General features: G+C 28.5%; 1 long non-coding RNA gene across 1 annotated transcript; it reads left to right on the top strand.

Annotated features, from left to right (window-relative positions):
• The first annotated feature begins 480 nt into the window (after positions 1-480).
• LOC116402496 lies at positions 481-5,733 on the top strand. Its single transcript, XR_004214895.1, has 2 exons — positions 481-981; positions 5,347-5,733. It is a non-coding gene; the product is annotated as an uncharacterized LOC116402496 (long non-coding RNA).
• Positions 5,734-11,922: the final 6,189 nt, after the last annotated feature.

Below are 11,922 nucleotides of genomic sequence, written 5' to 3'. Positions count from 1 at the left end.
ATTTTAAAGAAAATCATTTCATTTGTCACAAAACTATTAAGAGTGTTTGGGAGCAATACGTTAGTTTTTATAGTCTTAGGGTGTTAAACCCTTGTTGTTAACTCTCATGGGTTTAAATTATAATAATATGTCTTCGAGTTGTAAGATAATTTAGTTGGTAAAATATATATTAAATATTGTAACAAAAAATAAAAAATTGGTGAAGGTAAAATAGTAAAAATTGAGTTTAAATCTTATTTTACTTTTTCAAAATAGAAAAAAAATGTTAGCAAATAAGAGTTTTGATGATTTTTGTACCTTTTATTTTTTTTAATGTATACAATGGTTTGTGTTTGGCTCAAGAGTAACTACGGGGTTTGTGGTTTGAATTGCTCTACTCATAATTTATGTACTAACAAAAAAATCACAAGAGAATTGTATGATTTATGATTTACGTTGCCAAAACATACAAAATATAACCAATCGTAAATATACAATTAAAAAAGTAAATTATAAAAATAGAACATTTGATAAAATATCTACAAAAATCAAGTGTAGTAGACAATAATAAAACGATAAAAATACATCTTTTTTGCAGGAAAAAATGAAATTTTTCGAATAATATTTTTAGCGACCGTATTTGATATCATAAGATAGAAATATTATAATATATAATATTTAAGATATGAAAAATAACATTTTTTTTAGGGATTATTAGCACTCCACCGGGTACCCTCTTTCGCACTGCTCCCTTCAGAAATAGGGATTATTAGCTTCCATTTGAACGTCTTCTCCAGCCGACGACCAGGGTCCATCACCGCCACTGCCCCCTCGTGGCCGTCTCCCCACTCCAACGCCGCTTGTTCCTCCTCCACTGGATGACGAAACGTTCTGTAATTTCCAATCCATCGGTTATCTGTTCAATCCTGCCATGCCCGTAATCTCCAATCTGCCACATTCTCTTCAACATTCAATCCTCATCCGTCACCTACTCTACCGCCGGTAAGTCGTCTCTTCCTTTTCTATTTCTCTATCTCTATGTGAACTTGTTCTCTGTAAACTATGTGAGGTGTCTTGATCTTGAGAAGAAATTTAGAAACTTGGATAAGAAGATGTCATGTTGCTTTTACAAATAGAAATCTCTCCTTAAATTTATTATGCAAGAAAATTTTCCCCCGTAAAGAGGATAATGGTAGCAAAGATAGAAGCAAAAAAATTTCCCACATAAGCCACTGAAATTATGGGTGTTACGGTATAGATGAAATACAAACATTATTTTAATACAATTTTTTGTCGTTTTGGAAAACAGTACAAACAAAATAAATAAGTTTAGACAAACGCAAATAAAACTTTTGTTTGTATTTGGTTTACAGAAAATATTCCATAAGCATTTATTACACATTGAAAAAAAATGTAATTCAATTTCTTTCTCATACGGGGTTGTGGTAGAAAAAACAAATATTTGCCATAAAATTAAAAAAAAACATATTTTTTTAATGTATTAGATTTGCGGATCAAATTGAACTACAAACTGAAGATATATGAAAAATTAAATAATACAATTTCTGTGTGAATTGAATTTACGGTATAAATTTTATAAACATATTTTACACAACCAAAAAAAATTAATACACTTTATTTTGTGTACTTGATTTAATATTAAAAATGAAAGAAAAAACTATTGTACAAATGAGAAAAAAAACTTTACTTTTCAAAGTATATTAAGTGTACGTTACAAATAAAAAAATTATACAAAATCAACAACAAAAAAAAAATCAATACAAATTTTTTGTGAATGCTTGGATTACAGTCCAACCTAACTAAAAAATGAATTTGAATACAATTTTTTTGTTGTAGAGGTTTTACGATATGAACAATTTACAAAAATGTAAAAAGTATTAGCACATTTTTCATTTGAACAAATAAAAAAAAATTACACAGTAGAAAAAAGATACAATTTTTTGTCGTAATCCTTCTCATATAATCCTTCCCCAAACAAGGATTATAATAATCTCCATAATCCTTTCACTAATCATTTCCACAAACAAGGATTATAAATAATCCTCCATATTCCTTTCATTTAATCCTTCCCCCAAACAAGGATTATAATAATCAATTCCTTCACTTAATCCCCCTTTTTCTTATTCATTTCCCCCCTTATTCCTTTCCTTCCCCCAAACGGCCCCTAGTCTATTAAACTCATCAAGTGTATGAACAAAACACAAGTGTGTGAACAAACCGTAATAAATGTATCAACAATACAACAAACGTATTATACTTAGTGCATCAATGTATTTAATTGATTGAGTGTATTTGCAAAGTTTAACAAATGTATCAACAACATATCAAGTGTATCAAACCAATGATGTGTATCAAGTGTTACTTAATTAATCGAGTGTATCAACAAGCATAACAAGTATATAAAAAACACATCAAATGTATCAACAACATATCAAATGATGCGTGAAAATGTTTATAATTCTAGAGGGTAGGTTTGTAGTTTTGCATTTTTCAAATGTGAGCTACACTTGAATTTTGTCATTTTTGCAAATTCAAAAGTGATGTGTCATGGGCCTAATTTCTAAAACAAATTTTGCTATATTTGCAAGAGCCCTTAACAAAATCTACATTTTGCGAAAATTTTCTTCTAGTTCATTTTTTCTAAAAAAATTTCTTTCTACGAACTCGCTCTAATGGATTTTTTTTCTGCCAACTTTATCTAAAGAATTTTTTCTAAGAAACTTTCTCCCTTTTTTTTCAAATGACAAAAGAACCCTATTTATAGACTATGTACAACAAATTAGAAAAAATTAATAAGAATAAAATTAAAATTGGATATTATGTTAATAAAAGAAATTTTATTTTTTTCCTAAAATAATAGAAATGAGATATTATGGGATTTTGTAAAAAAAATGAAATGGTTTATTGTTTCCCAAAATAAATAGAAAAAAATTTATTTTAAAAAATTGATTTCTTTTTTTCCTAAAATAAGTTAATTTTTTTTATTAGTTTCTTTTTTTAAATGAGTTAAAAAAGATTGTATTAATTTCTTTTTTTAATGAGTTAAAAAAAAAATTTCCCAAAATGAAATAGAAAAAAGTTGAATGGGGTATTAGTAAAGAAATCTTCATTTTTTTTTTCTAATAGAAATAAATAAAATTTGATGTTATAAAAAGTTTTCTAAAATGAATTCATTTGTTTTTTTTTTAAAATAATTAGATATGCTTAGAAGAATAAAAAAGATTATTATAAGAAAAAAATATTCTTTTCTAAAAAGAAAATAATAAAAAGATATAGTATAAAATTAAGGGGCTACAGCATGTCCCCCTTCATACATCCTTGTAGGAGTAAAAGGTGGACGAATGTGTAGCCACTATCTTGTTAAATTAAGATATTTTAGACAAATTACTTCAAGGACTATGGATAAGACAAGCGTCACATGACAAATGATAAATAAGCTGGAGACCAGAGATAAAACAAACGTCACCACATCAATACGATGTCAATGACCAGGGATAAAACAAGCGTCATCACTGCAACATTAGTGTCAAGGGTCAAGGATAAAACAAACACCTCATGACAAAAGACTAAATAACCTAGAGACCAGAGATAAAACAAGCGTCATTACAGCAACATGGTGTCAAATGCCATAGATAAAACAAACATCTCATGACAAAAGAATAAATAAGTTGGAGATCAAGGATAAAACAAACATCACCGCAATAATACAGTGTCAAGGACCAATGATAAAACAAACACCTCATGACAAAAGAATTAATAAGCTGGAGGCCGAAGATAAAACAAACGTCATCACAACAATATGGTGTCAAGGGCCAAGGATAAAACAAGCATCTTATGACAAAAGAATAAATATATCGGAGACCAATGATAAAAACAAGTGTCATCATAGTTAAAAATAACACAAATGCTATAAAGCACAATTTCAAATCATTAAAAGGCATATGTAAGTTATGCATGTATGCATGAGCATATTGATTAAATCATCACTTTCTTTTATACTCCCAAAAGGTTAAAGTACAAAATAGCTCATATGAATCCCCAAGTAACATTAGTTTCTATAAGGTTTGCCATAAATTTGATATACACATGGATACAATCCTTTTATAATAGTGAAAAGAGGTAAAAACCCAGATAAACAAAATCTATGGAAACTGTAACTACTTCTATGCATAATATTTCTTTACAAAATCTGCACTTAATGGATTAGGCAAATCATTCTCATCCATGCTTGTTAGGATCAAAGCTCCATTAGAGAATGCATTTTTTACTACATATGGTCCCTCATAATTGGGGATCCACTTTCCTCTAATATCTCTTTGAAATAGAAAGATCTTTATTAAGACCAAATCTCCTTTCTGAAAACAACGTTGTCGAATTTTTCTATCGTATGCACGAGTTATTTTCTTCTAATAACGTTGTCCTCTACATAACGCAATCAACCTTCTCTCTTCTATGAGATTTAATTCCTTGTACCTCGCCTATGTCTGCTTAGCTTCTTCTAATTCTACTTCTTTAATTACTCTGAAAGATGGCACCTCGCCCTCGATAGGCAAAACAACTTCCACTCCATATACCAAGAGAGAATGAAGTTGCCCTAATTGATGTGTGAATCGACGTTCGGTAGCCATGTAATGCAAATGTTAACATCTCATGCCAATTTTTATACATGACAGTCATCTTTTCAATAATTCTTTTGATATTTTTATTTGTCGCCTCCACTGCTCCATTCATCTTAGGGTAGTACGGGATAGATTGGAGTGCTTAATTTTGAACTAATTACATATATCTTTCATTAACTTATTGTTTAAGTTCTTTGCATTATCAGTGATGATACATTCAGGCAGGTTGTATTGACATATAATCTCTCTCTGTATGAATTCGACAATAGCTTACATGGTGCACTCTTGTACGATATAGCTTCCACCTATTTAGTAAAATAATCTATGGCTGAATCGATGACCGTTCGACACCTTTGGTTCAGTTGGTCCAATTACATCCATTCCCCACATAGAGAAAGGCCATGAGGTTGTTAATACATGCTGGGAGAAGCCAAGACATGAATTTTATTAGCGTATATTTGACAGTTATGACATTTTCTTGCATATTTGATGCAATTTGATTCCATAGTCAAACAATAATAACCGACACACATAATTTGTCTTGCCATCATGTGTCCATTTGCATGTGTTCCATAAACTCCTTCATAAACTTCTTCTAGAATTATTTTAGCCTTTAATGCCTCCACACATCTTAGAAGAGTCATATCGTAATTTCTTTTGTACATCATTTCTGTGCTAAGAAAGAAGTTCATAGCCAACTTTCTAATGGCACGTGTACTATTTTCAGACGTTCCGAAGGGATATTCTCGACATGTAATGTAATGCTTAATGTCGTGGTACCATGGTTTTCTGACAAACTCTTGCTCAACGCTCATGCAATACACCGGTGCTTCACGCTTTTCAATTCTTATAGGCTGCATGTCCTCGTTGAAAGCCACATTAAACATGGAAGATAGAGTAGCCAATGCATCTACTATTTGATTACTTTCACGTGGGACATGTTTGAATGTAATTGACTTGAAAGTTTGAGTCAATTTTTGAATGTACTTGTTATAAGGAATCAATTTAGAGTCTCTTGTCTCCCATTTCCCATTGAGTTGATGTATTAGCAAGAGAAAACCCCCATAAACTTGCAACTTCTTAATCTTCATGTCATAGGCCATTTGAACTCCCATACTGCATGCCATATTCAGCCATGTTATTCGCGCAATCAAAATACAACTTAGCAGTTAGAGGATATGATCTTCCATCAGAATGATCGAAACGGTAGATATGCACAACGAAATTAGGATCAAATTTTTACTCTAATTGCAACTAAACAAGTTTTGTGATTAATATGCATAAAAAACCCTAAAATAACAAAGATAGGGTTAAAAGAAAAACCTCACCTTTGATTCTTTTCTTTTCTTGTAATCTTCTCACGTGCTTTTCACAATCTCCTCATGAAATTGAAGCCATGAATACCACTAGTGTTGACCCGCTATTCTCTGGACTTAGAATCGAGTTGTGAGACTAAAAAATGGTAGAGAAAATAGAGAGAGATAGAGATCGTTAGGAGGAACCTAACCTTTTGTTTTTGTTTTTGTTTTGTTTTTTTTTTTTTATGTTAAGAGTCTCAAATGAAAAGAGTTTTTGGTTTTATTTTGTAATTCTCAATTAAAGAATTAATTTTCAATTTCAAATCCAAGAGCTTTCCTATCTCACCACTTGAAATTCTTAGTGGGGTAGGTGTCTTGCATGCAATAAGCCACTTGCATATCACATGTAAATGATAAGCTTGTCAAATCTCAACAAGTGTTATTATTTAAATTAGTCTAAGGGCGATATGGTAATTCAACATTTAAATCAAATTCAAAGTTTGACATTTTCAAGTCCAAAGTCAACATTTTGACTTTTTACATCTTTGACCTTTTTCATCAATTTTGAGCTTCCAAATATGAATTCATGTTCATATTTAAATCACGTTTAAATATGAAGCTCTATCTTAAGTTATAACCGATGATTATATCATATATATTTATCGATTTCTCTCTCTTTACCTAATTTGAACAATTCGAATTATTCCATCATAATGTTCTAAGTTGATTCCTTGTGAGCTAGCAGGGGAACCAAATGGATTTATAGATCCATTCTAAACTAATCAACATTCGTTAACTTACGCTTCATTCCACTAAAGTCTCGTAGTTGCACTCCCCTCACTATAGATATATTTGTGTTCATGTGATATGACCATGATAAAAATGGGGATTTGAACCCGGGACCTCTTGTCCACATGAACATACATGTGTTAGTTGAGCTAAGCTCATGTTGGCTACTATTATACATTTACATCTTTATTCTGTAGGAAAATTGAAATTTGTTAAATTTTCAAGTTGTTCTCGATTATTATTTTTACAATATTGATAAAAGAAATGTAATGTTCTAGCATTCGTGTATTAAATAGTATGTCACATAAATTTGATATGAATCATTTTTATCTTTCGCTATAAGAGATACCAGATAGATTGAAAAATATTTAGAATTCAGGAACTAAATTAAAACATTTTTTTAAAAAAAGTAAATTGAAATTATAAAAGAAATACAAACTTTATATATATCTCAATCATTAAAATATTGAAGAAACTAACGTAATTAAATTAATAGTTATATTAAACAATATTTCATTCAAATCAAAGAGCTTAGGATGTTTGATTGATTGATTTCTTTTTTTTTTTATGACAATTTTATCCTTTTCATTTTTAATTAATGGTAGCAAAGGTCACTTGGGAAGAATTTTTAAAATATAGAAGAATTTTTAAAAATAGTAGATTTTACAAAATATTTACAATTTATATTAAATTCTATCCGTGATCGTCATTAATATGTTTTAGTGATAGAATACTATAAGTGATAGAATCCAAAGTTTTGCTCTAGCCGGTAAATATTTTAATTTATTTTACTATTTTAAAAAATGTCCCTAAAATATATCATTTTTATCTAATCATTCAACCTCATTTCTTTAAATAATGAACTATTTTTTTGGTAATGTTTTAAATTTAAATAATTTTAAAAAAAATACAACCAAAAAATATACTTGTGACAAATAAGTTACTTTATATATTTAATAATTAATAAGGATACTTTTTTTAAATTTATAATAATCGAAATGAAGATTTTCAAAATCCAAAAGTTTTCCTAACTTATTTAAATCTCTCCTACCAAAATATATAAACGCTCATCTTACATTTTTTTCCTACAACAATTTTTTTTTTTTTTTTTTCATCTATTAGTTTTTAAGTTCTTTGATTTAGAATACTCCATCCCATGTTTGATTCATTGTGAATAATGCAAAGTTCTATAGTTTATTTTTGAATGTTAGTATATGTTAAAGAATATTTTAAGTATAGAAAGTACATTTTCATGTTTTTTTAAAAAGTATTTTTTCAGGAATACTTTTTAAGTATTAAATGCAAAAAAAATATATATATATCTCCGACTTTTACTTCTATTTTTATTTTTAGAATAAATAAAAAACATCAACGTAATTGAGATAAATTTCTAATAAAGCTAAATAAGAAAATAACAAATTCTTTTATTCTTTTCCAGAGGAAACAATAATGAATTATTGGAGTTGTTAGTTTTGCACATCTAACAATGTATCAACAAACAAGAAAATTTGTGTGCATCTATCAACAAACAATTATATTGAACAATTGTACTCAAATTATTAAATATATGTGCAATGTAGGTGGTTAATTACTAGTTTTAATAAACTTGAGTTGGTTTTATTTCAAATATAACAAAATTGAGTTAAAATATTTACAAATATACTACAAATGTTATCGTTCATTCGCTCTAGATAACGATGGGTTATCATTGTAATAAATATATGTTATCTTTTATTAATAAACAACAAAAAGTATATATATGATTTAAACAATTTGTAGGCCCGTTGGCAACGAAGCTAGGTTGGGGGCATTCCCCATCCCCATTCCCGTGGGGAATTTTCATATTCATATTCGTTTCATTTCCTATTTTTGGAGAGTCGGGGTAGGAGAATTCCCATTCAAGAATTGGGGTTGGGTGGAAATTTGTTTTCGTTTCTTTTTAATTAAATTGTGACATTTGAACTAATAATAGCACTTCTTTAGGCGAAATTTACAAAAGTAGCACACCGGTTTTTGTTTTCAAAGGCAACACATTTTTTAAAACTAGTAAAATTATTTTTCTATGCCAATCTCGGGCAAAAGTAGCCAAAGATAGTTAAGATTTGATGAAATATTTGGAAAGCTTTGGATAATTTTTTCAAAAGAAAAAAAATTAACAAGATTGAGAAAGATTTGAAAAATGGTAGAATCTCACTCTGATTGTCTACCGAAATGCAACAAGAAAACAAAAAAGAATCAATAAGTTGAAAATTTTTAATATCTCGAGAAAATCTTGGTAGTCGACCTCATCTGAGATTGATCGAGAAAAACAATTTTACAATATTAGAAAACGTGCTAATTTTGAAAACAAAAACAAAAAATGTGCTATTTTTACTAATTTTCCCCTTCTCTATGTAGTAAACTTATTAAAATGGCTAAGTTAAACTAATTATGAAATGAATATTTTCAATAAACTAACAAAACAATGGTCTTAAAGTTATTGTAATACATACATAGACACATACATAAATACATATTTTAAAAGTAATAAAAACATATTCGTAGGGAGGTCGAGGACGGAACAAGGATATACTCCTCTCTTTATCTCCTCCTCATCCCTCAACTTCAATGTCTTCAATTTGATCTCATCTTCAATCAAACGTGTGATTCTCCAACATTGAACGATATTTACCAACCCTAACAATTACTCATTATCTTTGTTTATTAGAAGATAATAATGGATCCAACAATTCAAACTAAAAACTCCAACAATTATCTACATTCAAAGTACAAGCTAATGAAGTTAAAATTTTAAAATAAAAATGATCGAAGCCATTTTTCAGAGGTATTTTCAAAAATAGCAAAATATTGAAACTATCTACAAAATATAGCAAAATTCATCAAACTCAATTTCTTTCTAGAGGGCATTTTGTAAACATTTTTAATATACTATCATTTATAATAATATGCCAAACTTTCTTTCTACGGGACTTTTTGCTAGCATTACATAAAAACAACAATAATTGAGGTGGCATTGAAAATTGAGAGAGCTCTCACCCCACTCCCTTGTAATCGAGATTTTTCCATCCTCTACGAGGTAGATCAGACGAATTATATGGACATCTCTAATCCACCAAGAATAACACCAACTACTCTAAGAATATCTGATGTTGACAAACTCGACCTCCTCAAAACCTATGATTTCCAAAGCTATAAAGCTTGGAATGAGTTTCAACAATTTTTTGTTAATAAGATCATAAGCAAAAAAAAATCTCAAAATTTCCATATTTTCACAAACTGGCAATGGCAGAAAATTATTGAGAAATTTCCAAACTTATCAATCATATTCATATAAAGGTTACTTTTAAGGATTTGAAAAAAAAGTGGATCATTCAACTTAATTCCCATCCACTGTCCATCCAACTTTTATCTTAGTAAAACTTCTTGATCCACTATTTTACAAAAATGTTCAAAACAATACAATCTTGACCGGATGCTAACTCTTGAATATCTCATATTCCTCTAACATTTAGTTATCGTTATTTCGGTCGAAAATATACTAACAACTTAGTAATTTTATAAGTGTAATCCTCCGTTTTCGAATCTCAGAGATTATAATCATTATGCTCCCGAAGGGGAAAGTCAACATGAAAACTAATCAAGGAGACCCTATCCACATTTAGAGTTCATGGTGTTCCGAATCCTATAACACAGCCCTCCGAAGGGAACGTTTGATGTACACGATATGTTTGATACACCCGATGTACTACAAATAAACTTAGTATTATTCACTTATACATTTGATTGATTAAATACACTTGATATACTTGAAGTCCTACCTATAGACTTGTAAACTTGATTCATATACTTGATAATGATTCACTTTACTAATATGCTTTAACAATATATTGTTGATATACTTGATAATTATACACTGAGTTATATAATCCGATTAATACATATAATATAAGTATATCACAACACTGATAAACAAAACTGAGACAAATTAAAACTAAAACAAAATCAATGTAAAAGAAAAAAAAATTGAAATTAGATTCAACTCAAAGTTCGCTTTGAAGAAAGTAAAAAAAAAAATCACAAAAGAAGTTAAATTTATCTGATAAATAACCATGGTACTTCATATTGCAATTATTATACTATTGATATTTTAAAATCAAAATTAAGACCGAAAGAACAAATGTTTTTTCTCGTATAAAAATAAATAAATAATTAGAGTCTTAAAAAGTGGAATAATAAATAAATAATGAGTAGGGTATTAAAATTAAGAAGATAAATAAGTTATTGAAGAATAGTTTAGGAATAATAACAAATCTAAGATGAAAAGTATTTTTATAAGTGAAAACTTTGTCATATTTGCAAAATTTTACAATGTGCTATATTTGTTAAACACTGCCATTTTATTTCAAAATAGTTTTTTCTTTTACAAAATTAAACACTTTGAAATCTCTACCAAACACACTCTTAATTCCTATGCTATTTAATTAAAATATACGAGAAACAAATATTAAAAAAAAATCATTTCATTCGTCTCAAGACTACCCGGAGGGTTTGGACAATATCTTTTGTCTTAGGTTATAAAGGGTTTAGATTATAACAGTATGTTTTATTTTAGTTTGTAAAAGATATAGATAAAATATTAAAAATTGGGTTTAGATCATATATTAGTTCCTGAATTTTGTAAATTTTCTTTAAACAAAAAAAAAAAAACTATAAAAAATGAGAGTTTCGAAATAATGTTAATTGGAGATTTTTAAATGTTATTTACCGTAGTAACACACGGTTATTGTAACCTTAGAAGAATCAACTTAACAAGTTAAGTACCTTCTATTTTTTAATAATAACATATACAATTGGTTTGCGTTTTGCTCAATAACAACTATAAGGTTTGTGGTTCGAATGGTCGTACTAACAAAAAGGATGACCTCTAATTGTTATACTAACAAATAACAAATAAGCATGAGAGAATGATATGATTTATGATTTACATACCAAAAACATATAATATGTAACCAATTGCAAATATACAATAAAATGTGTGTACATAAATATATACAATAAATAATACACACATTTGGATATAGTCACATTATTATATATCATTATCAATTGCATTTTGTACACATATTTAAACTTATTTTTTGTATTAGTTGGTATCACATTTTATTTATTTTAATTAACTGTTTTTATATGGGAAAAATTACAAAAATAGAAAAAAT

Source organism: Cucumis sativus, chromosome 1 (assembly GCF_000004075.3).
Source record: "Cucumis sativus cultivar 9930 chromosome 1, Cucumber_9930_V3, whole genome shotgun sequence".
In the NCBI taxonomy this organism is placed as follows: Eukaryota; Viridiplantae; Streptophyta; class Magnoliopsida; order Cucurbitales; family Cucurbitaceae; genus Cucumis; species Cucumis sativus.
The sequence above is the reverse complement of the archived record's forward strand: the minus strand, read 5'-3'. Positions and strand labels throughout refer to the sequence as shown.